This window comes from Perna viridis, chromosome 12, assembly GCF_037379345.1.
Source record: "Perna viridis isolate PV_CMFRI_1.1 ecotype Kerala chromosome 12, ASM3737934v1, whole genome shotgun sequence".
NCBI classification, from domain to species: Eukaryota; Metazoa; Mollusca; class Bivalvia; order Mytilida; family Mytilidae; genus Perna; species Perna viridis.
In genome coordinates this window covers 20,610,245-20,625,944 of record NC_142456.1, presented here as the reverse complement: position 1 = coordinate 20,625,944, position 15,700 = coordinate 20,610,245, and the positions used below count along the sequence as shown (strand labels likewise).

Below are 15,700 nucleotides of genomic sequence, written 5' to 3'. Positions count from 1 at the left end.
ATTTTTCTTTGAAACAATTGAAAATATTCTTTCAATTAAAGAAGAGCTCCCCTAGTTTTGCTATGCAAAGGACAAAACAAACAATTTGGACATCAGATTTAAAGAAAGTTCCTTTTTTCATCATGAAGTATCTAAATAATTGCCGTGCATATACATTGACGCACATTATTCTATTCATTCCCTAATTTGAAATAAGGACGTTGCGTTGTTATATAAATGAAAAAGATAATTATTGATGCTGAATTTTCGATGGTTTTATAGTTTGTTACAATCTTAGTTTACCAAAACTATTTAATACACTAGTGAATCCACAATTTACGTCACCAAAGATATTTAACAACTAGACTGTTGATTCCGTGAACAAACACAATTACGTTATGTCATTAGCTAGCAAGTGCAAATAGGTTTTGACAGATTGATTAAATATTTCAACTCATGAACATATGTGAACGTATTTAGACATCTGCCGACGAAGGTTTAAAAACACTATCTATATCTGACCGGACGATGCCTCCTTGTATGTTTATTCTAGGGCTATAATCAAGTACCTGATCTATGGTAGCACAGTTCATTATAGTTGTATAGAAGTGTAGGAGACACGACCAAGATAATTTTGTTAGTCAAACTTAATAAAATTCGTTTTATGCGTCTTAGAATGAGACAACTTCCTACTTTACACACCCCCTTGGTCGTACATTGCAATTAAGGACCATCTATGTCAGGAATGTGTTTGATGCTATCTTTCGTCTTAAGAAGGTAAACTTACGGTAAGGAACACAACTCTTACAAATCATTAGAACGTTTCTATTCAGGAGTTTACATCAACCTCATGTAAGCTTCAAAGAAACTTGGACTGATTTCATTCAGTTTCAAATGAAATCTTGATAGGCTTTTGCGAAATTAAATATGATATAAAAATATCACTGACTTATAGGGTTATGTCCCTTGACCTAGGTCTACCTCCTTAAAATCCATATAGGATAAAATATCACCTCTCTGTAGTTATCTACAAAATTGCAGTAATATTGATCTATATTGTTCAATATTTATACATTGGTGTTCTTGGCACGTCCATAGGCAAGGAGACTCACATTAACACCATCGAGAGCGCATCCACCTAAACAGAAAACCTCAACGCCAACAGTGTTCATAAGATTCATAAGACTCTACATTTTGCAATGCAGTACAATTCAAATTAGCTTTATTCAATTTAACTTAGTTCCCTACGATTGCTTTTTTATTACTCTCGTACCTGACATTGAATAATGAATTATATGACTCCTTCAAGAAGTTGCAAATTAAAATTGAAATATTTCGCTTTTAATGATATCATGGGAACAATATTGTCATGGTTAGTTTTGTTCAATCTGTCATTGTAAATTTTATTGATGGAAAAACCTAGAGTTTTGTAAATATCGATAAAAATACCGATACATAAAACAGAAAGAAAAGTTAGAGACATCAGTATTAAAAGAAATGACCAAAACGTGAAAGGAAAAAATCAAAAACTGAAAAGCTAAATAATCCGCATTCACAATTTAGCAAACAATATAAGATTCAGTTAAATAGTTACATCTGTAAACTTACATCCACTATGATAGAATTATATAAAATCATAGATGTAAAACTTCATGCAATAACTGCAACATATATTTGTTCCACTGAATTGCTGCTAATGAACAAATGTTACAGCAACTATAATGTAACAAAACTTAAATCGTCGATCTCTGGTGTTATTTCTTCTTGTTGGTAAAACCCGACGATGGGACGGATTTCGTGGTGAGTCTAATATATTTTCATGTATTTATAGCTTTGACAGAGCCGCCGGATATTATCACGTCGAAGACTAATTCCGTTATTTAGAATTACTAGTTATCTGATATATTGGTCTCGTCAAATAACAATAAAAAACAAAAAATCATCTAACAGGGCGAGTTAAATTAAAATTATGAAATATAAAAAACAAAAAGAATATGTCAAATAGGAATATATTACTATATAACTTGTTTCTCTTTTTATTTTGTCCATGAAATATTTCTAAATGAGAATTTAAACTTTAAAAATCGTTGGTTTTTCCATACACTCCCTGATTCCTTCCAAGACTGTCACTTAACAGTTTGCGCCTTATTTTGTTTGAAGTGGAAAAATTCCAACAAGGCAATGACGTAAATTTAAGTAATTTCGAAAGTAGCTTCAGATAAAGAAAAATTAAATAAAACTTTTACTTTTAAAAATTTGCATAAGAAAATGTCACACAAAGCTTGCAAGAGCTAAAGGGTGACAGCCGAATGGCTTATTTCAAATTATACAAAGAAACTATAAAGCACAGAATAATACTGTACCCGAAAATAACAAAAACCTAATTGTTCGGGAATATATCAAGATCGAAGATTCCTGTGTTGAGAAAAATCTACCAGTTACGTTCTTCTAAGTCATGTGTGGATTCTCTGTGGATGGAAGCCGTTTGTTACATTCTCCTCTAGCATTGCATGCGTTCAATAAAGTCACGTTGACGACTGAGTAGTTCCAATCGTTATCTTTGTACAACATGCTTTCAATAAGATCACGTTGACGACTGAGTATTTCCAATCGTTATATATGTACAACATGCTTTCGATTAGATCACGTTGACGACTGAGTATTTTAGATCGTTATCTATGGACAACATGCTTTCAATAAGATCACGTTGACGACTGAGTATTTTAGATCGTTATCTATGGACAAAATGCTTTGAATAAGATCACGCTAACGACTGAGTATTTTCGATCGTTATCTATGGACAACATGCTTTTAATCAATATGCATTATTATAATGTATAATTACGTCGGAAGCTTTCACCTGTCTTTAAGTACCATCAAATTCATTTTACTTGAAATTAAAAAAATAGAAGATTCTTTAAAACATATGATTATGTATTTATTTTTTTAGTTCTAATTGAAAACTTTATAGTTAATTTGGTTAAAAACATGTATAAATTATAAAGTCACAAATTCACGAACTTCAAATGGACAAATAAATGGAATGCCTGACAAAAACCCTTTCAGACGCGAAAAACAAATCACGAAGCGAAAAAGGTCCGAACAGATATAAACAACATCTGAGTGTGTAAGTTTATGTAAGAATCAGGCAAAATGGGAAAAATCAGAAATATGCATGTCACAAAACAACCGATCTGACAATGTAATATCACACAAGTATACTTTCTCTATTATATTTAAAACCGTTATTTGTTTTCTGCATCACTGGCTTTGCTCAGACAATTTGCAATGGAATATTAGAAATATGAAGTTTTTGAGGGAGTTATCTGCGCTTGAAATGTTCATTTCCAGGGAATTTAAATGAAATTGCACCACAAAATATTGGTTTTTTTTCGTTGATTCTGATGCTGCAAATAATCAAATTACACTATTATTGTTTTTTTTATGTTTGGTTTTTTTTTTTTCATACCATGTTTCAACCATTGTTTGATTTTTACAGAGACTGACACTTAATTATTTGTGATTATATCCACGTGCATTTTCTACATTTTGTTTTATTTTGTTGTTGTTGTTGTTTTTTTTTTTTTTTGTTTGCAGTATTCGTTGCTGTAAATTCTTTTCCTTTCTTCAGGGTTTTTAGATAAGTTCGGGTTTATTGCGCTTCTTGCATACAATTATGTTAAGATTTAGATCTTATTTGTTTGACTTTGGTACAGCTGTTTGGGGGTTGCTCCTTGAGGCGCATTTGCAGCATATCAAGGTTTTCAGTTATTTTTTTAATTTTGTGTTGTCTTCAAGCACATGATTGCTCAACCCTACATGCAACAAATTATTAATGTTGTTCTATTATAATTTTCGAGGATTCTTTTGAGTGAAAGAGTAATCAAGGGAACCAAGGTTATAGCGGTAATCAAAAGAATGTAATCCAGGGACAAAGACCAGGCATGGAAAACAGACACACACAACAAAGAACATAAAGTAACTAAAATCATACATACAAAGTAACAAAAGTAAATGAGCAACTCGGACTCCACTAAAAACTGGGAGCGTGGACCAGGTGCACCGGTATGGTAAGCGTCCTCTGCTTTTCTTGGTGAACATATCTGTAGGTATCAATATATTTTAGCAGTTTAAAAACATGTCACTTGTGTTTCATAATGTTATAATAGTTTTGTTAAAACTATTTTTGTGCGTTTATCTGTCCATCACCATAACGTATATGGAAGTAGAAAGACTAGACTTCTATATGTCATCACACAACCATAATGATAGGAAAATCCATACTATAAAGCAAGCTGTAAAAGCCACCAAACAGAATGATGTGAAGACATGCACAGTTATATAAATTGTTGATAATATTTGCAGATTATTTCATTTAAACACTCTCGTGGATTTGAAAAAAAATTACAAAAAATGAATAGTGTTTAATATGTATTTCGCGGGAACACGTTGTTTTTCTACTTATTAGTACACCGCAAATTTTTACAAAAATAAATCCTACAGTTAAAGAGCTTAGATAAATTTATCCTGTCATATTCTTATTATAACACGTTCTTCAAATATTCGCACATACTCTATGTGTGGTTGTTATTGCAATACTCTTTATTTAGACTGAATTTTAAGAATAGTTATAGGTGATGAGTAAGCTTTCTTTAGATATTCACACTTGCGCTATTTAAGGTTGTTATTGTGAAGAAAGTCTTAACTTGAATCTTACTTATTGCTAAATTGTATGATCTAGACGTTGTTTGAGTCCGTCCGTCCGTGTGTTATATTTTAAGAATATTTCTCTATGAGAAATATACTAAAACAGAAAGAAATATTCTTACATATAAATGATAATTGAAGTTTTATTATATATCGTATCTTTTATTAGTGAGTGTATGATAATGTTCGGTTGATTAAGATGATTTCCACTGTTTTCAGATTTGCATTACAAAATTATAAATAAAAATGCAAGACATATCATTAGTACTTGCTGTTCTTGGCCACAATTATGGTGAATTAAATGAAACAGTTATCTTACTAGTATATCAAAATATGAAAAAACCATTTTTCATCAAAGATAACAGTAGAAAAAAATAAAGCCTATCAACAATTTTAAATTCTAAAATTTTAAACTTTTGGACTATGCTGGGGTTCGATAGGAATATCAAAGGAACAAGAATTTGAACAGCAATTAGGAAACAGAACACAGAAATAACGTGCAAACCAATTCATTAGATACGGGCTACAAATAAATTAAATAATTAAAATAACATTTTGTCAATTGGTTATTTGGTACAACTTTTTAAGAAAAAAAATGCTGCAAGAAAAACTATGCGTCAAAGATCATACCTATTTCAAAATTCATTCTGCAACCTGCTACTGGACCGATGTTCCTCATACATTTCAATTTGTATAATCTGGTTGTCAACCACACTTTTTGATCCATTATCACATCTTTTACGTAATTTAAAGAAAAAAACATGTTTTAAAAAATCGTTACCTGGAATGACCTGACAGATGAATTCAAAAACATTAATCCTTTCAGCTCCCATCCGTAACCTTGGTTTCAGAAAAAAAACAAGAACAGCTTGCAGAATCGATTGGATAATAGGGTGTTCAGGGCGTGGTTTTCTAAACAATTAAAGCGGGAACGGTAATCTTGTTATTGATACGTCATAGCTTCTGCTAAGATTTTCGTAGCGCTCATACGAAGTGCCTTTTACCGACTCTTCTCTGGACGAATTTTTTTACTAGTGTTGTAGACAACGATGGACCTAGGCCAATCACATATTAGATAGCTCAATCACGTACGATAAGTACCTAAATAATGTCTTATATAAGCATAATCGTCTGTTTCCGTAAGGTCAAATTCTATAATGACTTTTTTAAATATTCAAACATAAAAAACTACTTTTACTTTTTTTGAAAAGTCTGATTTTTGTTTAATTCTATATTAGTTTATGAACAGAAGATTACTTTCATTCAGCATTCATTCGTTATTAGGAACGTGTTCCCGTAACATTTCCATTAAACGATAAATGTATTCAGAAAAATCTTCCCACTTTTGTAAAGCGATCCATTCGGAACCTTTCGAACTTTATTGAGAATCTTATATTATCTGAAGTCTTATAGGTTGGGATAATTTGCTTACACTGCATTTTATTTCCTTGAAAAGTCAATCTAACTTTATATGTGGTGCTGAATTTATTTAAAGCTCACATTTAAAGCATAAACCATTGTTATTTATGATTGCTGTTAAAGTTTTTCAAAGTTATCATATATAGAAAAAAAATCAACCTTCTTCAAATGATATACAACTTATCTTTAATTTCTGATTTTCATTTTATCTTAATTAAGAATTTGTTTATATTAATTATTTCTTTTATCATAAAAGAATATAATACAGTCCTGCTGTTGCTTTACTTGATATAATAGAACTCATGTGATTTAAATATGTGGTAACTGTGTACTTAATATATGACATGTGCATCTTTTTAAGTTTCATATTTACTGATTTAAGCTAACTTACATATCCATTTTTTTACAAGATTGTAGATGTTTGTCATTTTAGTTTCATTTTGTTGAGTTGTTTAGTTAGTTTTCATTATTTAATTTAGTTTAGTAGTAAACTGATTTTTTTTTAAATATATGGCAACAAATAGGCATTCTCAATTCAATAATATAATATTTACTAGAATGGTTGTTTAGTTTTGTGTGTAGACTCTGCTATAAAACTGCTTCACAGTACATATTCATTAAGTTGCAATATTTGTTTATTTCAGATCACATGAGAAGCATAGTAGACTATGCCCGTAGACGAATAAGGGCTGAGGCTAAGATATGGCAATGTTTGGATGAAATGGTTGGAGCTTCTCAGTCCAGGGTGAGTATGTTGGTCAGTTTGATAGATTGGGAACCTGCTTTCCAATCTATCAGTTTCTGAGTGCTCAGCTGGATAGAGTAGGTCATACTTCATGTGCACAGGTATGTATGACGCTCTATCCAGACACCTGGTCCAGAGGGGAATTTTAGTTTTTGTCAGAATGTAAACGGATCGGACTGGAAGAAGCTGACTTACATGGGGTAACAAAAATATCTTCAGGACAGGCATCACTAGGACTGATGATTGAGATCCACAGGTATGTTGATAGGTATAGTGTTGTTTCAACGTAGATATTTTTTATGACATAATTGATTCTTTATTCGGGTAACGAAAATGACTGACACAGAAAAGAACAACTTGCATATGAGAGTGAAGAGAGAAGAGGACAGGATGAAGAAGATGAAGAAAGCCAGACTTGACAGATAGAGATGATGAAGAGAGAAGTGTTTCCTGGAGGTGGAGATGCCTTAGTTGACAGGTTGAAGCTTATTCTTTTTCCTCTATATACTAAGAGTAGCAGAAACTGGTACCCAGAACATTTAGAGGAGGAAAGAAGGGTTAGTCAGTTGAGAGAAGAAGCAACCTCCATTCAGCACCGGAAGGAAACAAAGACGATTAAGTCCCGACGTGATGAGAAGAGCAGGTAACTGAAGACAGCCAAGCGACTGAAGAACAACAACAAGAAAATGACTGAAAAGGCAATATCGAAGAGAGTGGTATAAACTATGTAAAATATTATTATATTTTTGTAAAATGATTTAATAGATTCAATTCAGTTTGGAAAGAAACCTTACATTTTATATGGGATTAATTTTTTTAAAAATTATATGTGATTATATTTAGAAAGAAGAGGATTCTGAATAAATAAGATTAAACTTAACACATTAATATCATAACAAACATGCCACTATGATACAATCATATAAACTATAACAAAACCCAATATATTATACGACTTGTTCTGAGACCTCGACTTTTTTTTGATAGTGCAAATATCTAACCATGCAAGAACAAAACAACCAAATCTAAGAGATGACAAGTATAAAGATGATAATAAATGTTTGCAACTACTATTTGATATGTGTGTGTTTTTTTTTTTTTTTTGTTTTTTTTTTTACAAGACATGTATATACTAATGTGCTAGGCAGAACCACTCTACCAACACAAACCACATGGAAGGCTGTACAAGATTCATGTACTTACAAAATATGAAGAATGGTATAAAAAAACAAAAAATATTTACACTTAGCGACACAATATTGAATGTAATTATACAGACATTGCATTTTGAATGTTTAGCAGCATAAAACATATTTAATAATAAATATAACGAAAGTTTTTTTTTATGTTGTAGAAGAAATATAACAGCAGCAGGAGGTAGGTTGAGGTATGGAGGAGAGAATGGAGGAGATTGGCAGCACTACCACAGAACTTCAGCAGGAGGTAGGTTGAGGTATGTAGGACAGAATGGAGAAGATGGCCAGCACTACCACAGAACTTCAGCGGGAAAGCTGAACCTGAAGTTACAGATAAGGTATTATAAAGGTATTGAGAGTAAGATACCAGAAAATGATGTATTTTTCAGACAAATAAATGAGTTCAAGAAGGAGATGGTATTTTGGGAAGGCCAGTGTTTGGAGTGTCAGGGGCAGATGGAAGTCTTTTTGAACCAGCTAGAAGTAGTTACCTTCCATGGTGGTAAGTATACAGATATCATTAGAGAAGTCTACATGGAGCTAATGTATATGAGAGTTGGAGCAATAAATGTCCCACGGATCATCAAGACTGTAATGGAGAAGATGACTACTTAATGATCGTCTGTCCTTTGCAGAAGACCATAAAAAATAATAAACTCTTTGCAGCACTTAATGCTGATCTAGATATTTTGTCTTTCCACGCCGGAGCCAGAGCATTGGGTATTGTATCGAAGATTGTAACAGGGCCGATGTGGAGATTGATGGAGGAGAATGGAAATGTGAGTGAGTTGACCAAGTGAACCAGAAGTTGTATGAAGCCTTTAAGAGATTCTCTACCGATGCGTCATCCCTGATGAAAGGAAGAGAGTTCATATTTGGTGAGGAGACGGTACAGAAGGATTAGCCGTATCACAGGCTCGAAAGTCATTCCCCGTAGTTAGAGGACCTTACACGACAGAAATTAGAGCTTCTGTTTTCATCGTTTAAAGTTGTTTGAAGATAGTTGAAAGACCATATTGAGGGAGGTAAGTATGTCCAATGGGACAGCTCATCAGATTAATGCCCCGATCCATCACCAACGCCATTTAACGGAATCACTATGTGTACCCAGAACCGTACAGTCAGCTGGTTAGATAATTTAGATGAAGAACGACGTGCACAAGTATTTACATTATATATATTATTTGAATGAAATATTTCAAAAATAAATGTAAGAGTAAGTGACCTCTGCTTTTCTTCATATTGAATGATATATATGTGGTTCTATAAGAACTATGGTACATAGCATGGTAATGGATTAAGAACAAGGAAAATCAGGGTGACAGGTAACAAAGTGGAAAGTAAACATTCCAAACTGATATGAGTGAATACAAGGGGGTCATGATCAGAAAGTGGAACAGGATATTCATAATCAAGACACAAAAACAAGACAACCAAGACAAAAATACCAAAATTATCACAATTTAACAGAGAGATTCTGATGATTTATCGATATATTTTAGTTTTAATTACCTGTATAATAGCATATGAGCGTCAGAATTTAGTTGATAAATGTGTAGTCAAATATTATGATTAACATTTTGGAAGTTCTGTAAACTTTAAAACTACATGATAACTGAATACTTAAAATAGATGAATCAAAATACAACTTTACTAGACTTACAGAAATACTGGAAGTACCCACATGTAATATCGTAATTTATACTGAAATGAGAACTAAGCAGTATTGCTACAGTACACCAATTTTCAAAAAAAAGTGAAACCATTAAAGTTGGAATACTAGTAATTTTGAATTCTTCCAATGCTGGGATCATTTCTTATGTAGAAAACATACTTTAATAGATTAGGTTTGTATAACGATTATCATGTATTATATTTATAGATGTATATAATACTAAAGGTTCTCCACAATGCCTGGGAAGACGCCAAGGAACCAAGACATATGTATATGGAGAGGTTAGCAGTTATTCGCCAGCAACGACAGGAAGCATTTGTCCTGAAGAAGGAAAAGAAAGAGCTCAAGAAACAACGTGGCAGAGCTAAAAAGAATGAACTGACCCAGAAACTACAGGACATTGGAGGTTTGTGGAAGACAAAATACGAGGTTAACCAACAGGTACGCTTCATAGCCAGTGAACAGCTGAGAGTGAAAGCTTTGCAGACTCAGGTAATGTGCTAGTAGACTAACCGTCAACCAGAAGTGTGTGCTTCGACAACTAGATGATGAGAGAGAGAAATACAAACCGTTTAGCGGGTAAGTGGTCTTGCTAACCGACTGTCTAGTTTATGCCTGCAGGCAGTGAATGAGAATTTCCAGAGACTTGCAGAGGAATACAGACAGAGGAACACATATGCTCGAAAGAATAGATAGAAGACACAAGATGGTACAGTAAGTAGGGTAGTTCCAAACACACCTGAACCTGATGACCTGATGGGTAAGACAGTCCAACCACTGATAGAAGAACCATATGAATCCAGCAAATGGTATTATCGTATTGGTACAGGACTAAAGGGAAGACGCGGTAAGTACAAGTACAGTTTGGTGTATGATGGTGAGACAGAGATTTACAGTTTCCTCTTGCTAATGAGATTAATTTTTAGGGATTTGAGGTTTGTGCCCCTGTATCCCATTTTTGATTGTAGGTAGACGAGTTGACCACCGTTTTAGTAAAGGGGCTGATGGTGGGTAATTTATGGTACACAGGACATGATGCTGTTACAAGTTCGTCGACTGTGGCATATCATTTCGAGGATGGTGATGCTGAGAACGATAAGGAAGATGATAGCAACATTTTTTAGGATCCTATATAAGAGGACTATCAGAAGGGTGATGTGAGGATTTTATTGTATGAATTTATTTTAGCGAAATTAATTCTTGTTTTCTTTTTTTCTTCAGCACTAACTCTTATTGCTTCATTTCAGGTCATTAAATCATTTTCTTTTTTTTCTTTTTTTTTGTAGACCTTTTATCCAGGAGCTTTTAGTTTCAGGTACTAATTAGTATTTCTTTATTTGTAGACTGGTTGCAGCCAAGCGTTTCGAAAGAAGCAAAATTATTTCTATAAAGTTTTTTTTTAATAATATTAATTTCAACTTATAAAACAATCTTCTAATTTTAAAATCAAGATAGTTATTCTTGAACAAAATATTTGGTGTTTTTAACTACTCGTCACGTCTCTTTTGTCATCAGGCGTTTCTGATGACGGTTAATCCAGAAAACCACTTTGTGAGCAAACCAGATTATGATTTGTAATAAACTAAACTAATTCCAAATAAATTGATATAAAATATGTTTAATAGGTGTAATGTCCTATTGCACCTAATAACTTTTTGTAGATTTGGCAAACAAAGTAGATCCTTGTAAAGAAAAACACCCTTCTGGCCTAAAATGAAAACTTCGAAAATTTCATTAAACTTAATCGAATGATGATATTTTGCTTATAATTTAATATGCAACAAAGCACACATGAAAAACAGCAGGGCTCCAAAATTCCATAGTGATAGGATGAGCATTGGTTAAAGCCAGTGTATTAATATTTTTTTTTTTCGCATTTTTTTTCGCATTTTTTTTTGGGGGGGGGGAGTAACAGCATTTGATTTTGAAATTATAATCAATTACAGTACAATAATGAGATGAATTCATGGCAAAATACAATCTGTAAATAATAAAGCAGGACAAGCTTACAATAGGAGTCTTTGCATATACCGGACCTTGATATATTTTTTTTTACAAACTTTTGCGACCAAAATGTATGTTTAGTTTGATTGTCATCTAGATTCATAGGTCTAACAAATTTTCATCCACATTTAAAATTATATAGCTAAAAAAATGAAAGTAACTTCATGGTATAGTTTAGAGTTTTAGCTTTAAAAGCTTTTAAGACCTGCAAAAATTTATTTATTTATAGAGTTGTTGCACCAAACCTGCAAGAATTGTTACAGGATGAATGGTACATTTTTTTTGTGACTCTCGTAAATATAACTCCGAGAGAGGTTTCCAAAGATTTATTGGCACAAAAAGGGTATTTCAAAAGTAAATAGTAAATAGGAAGTGACTGCAAAACTGTAATATAACACTTTAGATAAAATTGCTTCTGAAAGATCATTACATGTTTCCGGATATAACAAGATGTTATATATATTTTGTGCGTTTTTTGCCAAAAAAGTAGCAAAAATTGCAACATAGAAACACTACAGAATATTAATGAATATTGAATTCAGTAGGATTGTCCTTTTTTAATTATTGAGTTCTAATAGTATAATTAATTGGAAAGAGTGAATAACCACAAGAAAGTTCCGAATTTATTTCATAGTGTGAATTATCGAAATTACATTGGTAACATTTGATAAAACACTGCTATCTATGTCATAATTAGATTTCAACGTTGGCAAATGTACCATATATACAATAAAAAACGAACATGTGAACGTTTTCCATTACCCAAACTTGTAAAGCACGTATTGTTATTCTGCTCTTAAACTCTTAAACTCACAAACATATGAAAAATATATTCTGATCCCATTTTAGATTTTTTTTCCTGAAAGCTATTTATCTTCTCATCGTATCTTTTCTTTGAAGGTTAAAAAAGAAACTTTTCTATCAAATCATTAAAAACTTGGTAAGACTTGAATCAAATATTCTAGACATTTCGATGACAGGATTAACAATGATTTTTAATCAGCTTGAAAGCTTTTTCGTTTGGACGAATATGTTATATATTACTTTCCAGAATTGATTGATAAATCAAGTTCGTTTTGACACTTTTATTTGTATAATTTTGGCACACTAGACAAACTCAACAAATTTGCCACAAGCAACACAACAATAGTCAATGAAACTGTCATTTGATCACTTATTAGACACCCACTAACGACTGAAATGCTTAATTAATTTTTTTTAATCCAAGCCAAAATACTGCAGAATACTTCAGTAAGCAGTTAAATCTAAAACAAAAAATCACGAAACTCCAAAGGATTGTCAACTGAAATTTATATAAATCTTATCAGTAAGTATACAATAAGAGCCACGCCCGAAATTACAAGAAAGGGTGCAAAATTTATTTTGGGAAAAGGAAAGCTTTTTAATTGACTCCATCATTTATAGATGGTTCTGCATTAAAACAATAAGACAATAAGAGAACATGGAAATTGGAGACTGGAGATATTAAGTATCAGTTCATATAAAATTCAGAAACTGCCTATGGTAAAATGATTAATGGGGTTGAAAAACCCTTCAAATAAACGATGCTTTTTCAATTTATTTTCCAATGCGTTTTAACCCTGAAATATATTGCTCACTTTTTTTTATTTCATTTTTAGGATTTTATCCATTTTTTTTATTTCTTTATTATTATTATATTTTATTATTATTATTTTTTTTTTTTTGCTCATTATATTTTTTTTCAGTTTTTCGCCCATTTCATGTAACAAATGCATCCACTCTCAAAATTGAAATCTGGTTTTTTATTAAAGAGAAATGAATAACTTAGAAAACATTCAAATTCATTGAAAAAAGGAAGATAACTTTTAAATTGAGCAAAAATTTATTGCAATGTTAGGGAATTAAAATGTCAGTTTATGAGCCATCCGTTGTCGATTTAATACAAAATTCATCCATTCATTCAGTCAGTCAGTCTTTGACAAACATATAATATATACATTACATTGGGGAAAAATCAGTATGATAAAAATTTTCCCTGTGCCACCTATATCATAGGATCTGTCTAATTTTACACTGACAGCCTCTTATGCGCAAACGTTTTCTTTACAAACTCGGTTTTTTTGTTTTCGTTTTTTTTTTTTTTTTGGGGGGGGGAGTTGTATATTCTTTATTATTTTATATCTTTGGGAGCCGAGGTGATGATTTTATTTTATTTGTTTTTTTTTTTAATTTTCAGTTTTAAACGTATCTTATTTGCAATTGTTTATGATACCTCTGCAGTGATGTGAAGCGGACAAAGATCGTTGTTTTGTCATCTGTGGAAAAATATAAACAAGAAGTTGTATATCGTTCCGCAAAACCGATAATTTGTATCACATAATTTACAAAAAAACCGTATATCAATCGGCTCACTGGTGATAATTGAACCCCTTTCTGTATCCAAAATGTATTTCTTTCATTGGGGATACTGTTTTACTTGAACTCTACTTCACCTTACGTTATAAATGTGGATTTCATGCAAATACTCCTGCTGTAGTTCGAAATGATTAGATGTATAAATTATCTATACCATAAAGTGAGATTTATCAACAATCTAACTTTCATTTTCAAGTCTTCAACCAGCATAAAACATTTAAAAAATCCTCTTATTCATTTGACTTTTTTTGTCTTTCTATATACGACAACTACTATATAATCTGTTATGTTAATGGTGCGCAAACTCAATTATTATTTTGTTATTTATATTAACTATTACCTCTTTTGCCATTTTCATAAAATCACAAGACCAACTATGATCATAAGTAGCGAATACATGTCTTTCACGGTCCAAATTGCTGAGACTTCTAACAAATAACGTTATCGCAAATTTGCAGACAGTCACATAACCAATATAACAACAAAATGAAATACAAGGAGTGAAAAATATGCACTGTTTAATGGCTGTCAGTAATGACTACTGTTAAAGATAATTAGATGCGATTACTTTCGGGACGTTATTCTTTTCAAGTCGACATCTTCGTCGCTATAGATACAACTGAAAATCTATTGTGACACTGATAAATAAACCTAACTGAATTTTACACGAAAGAAGAATAATAAATCCGAGTAACGAGAACACATTTTCTTAGTTTCGTGAAGTTTATAGTATAATGATTCAATTTAAGCCAGTTTTATTTTCGAAATTGAAAATTACTTCCTGGAATCAGCGTCAAATTTGGGTGCAGGTTTTGCGTCTAGATGAATTAGCACATGCGATTCAAATAAATCACCAGAAACCTTATTCCAAAATATAAGAACCACATAAAATTGAATTCAAATGCACATATCCTTCATATTAGTTACTGAAATGAACTGATCATTTTGAAAGTGGAATCCAGTGTAAAAATGTGATTTTTAACATATTCAGTTTTAATTTGTCAAAAGTTGACATAATCCAAAAGATGAAGAAAAAATGGAAACATCTATCATAAATCAGTGTGGTGATGGATTTTCTCATAAACACTCATTTTTAAAATAAGTAGATATGCCTAGATTGTTTTAATCCTTAAGATAATATCCACTATATTCACAACAGACACTCAAAATTCTTTAATATCTGCGTGTTGATATCAACTAATTGATTTGAATATTCTATTATTATGATAAAAAAATTGACCAAATATTAGAAATTACGAAAATGGAACAATTAAAGTGGATAAAGTGTTTTTCTTCTGTAACTTAATTTCAAGCGTCACGCAGTGGCAATCGTTCGTTTCCTCCCTACTAATCGCTGCAGACAGGCCTTTCGAAATTTCCAGACGTCGTTTTCTTTTCAATTGGATAACGTCGCGTCAATTCTTTTAATTTTTTTGAGTTTGCAAGAGTCTTGTATTTTCTGTGAGGGCTAGCTGCATCTTCTATACTCGGCGTCACATACACAAAATTTCATTCCAATTTGAAATAAAAATTGTTTAAACACCTACCGATATTTAAAATGTGTTAAATAACTTGCTC

General features: G+C 31.9%; 1 protein-coding gene and 1 pseudogene across 1 annotated transcript in view; one reads left to right on the top strand and one right to left on the bottom strand.

The window, feature by feature from the left end:
• The window catches only part of LOC148601636 (uncharacterized), a 47,045-nt gene that overhangs the window by 10,252 nt on the left and 21,093 nt on the right, over window positions 1-15,700 (bottom strand). The window lies entirely within an intron of this gene.
• Window positions 8,660-11,081, top strand: LOC148601637 (uncharacterized; annotated as a pseudogene).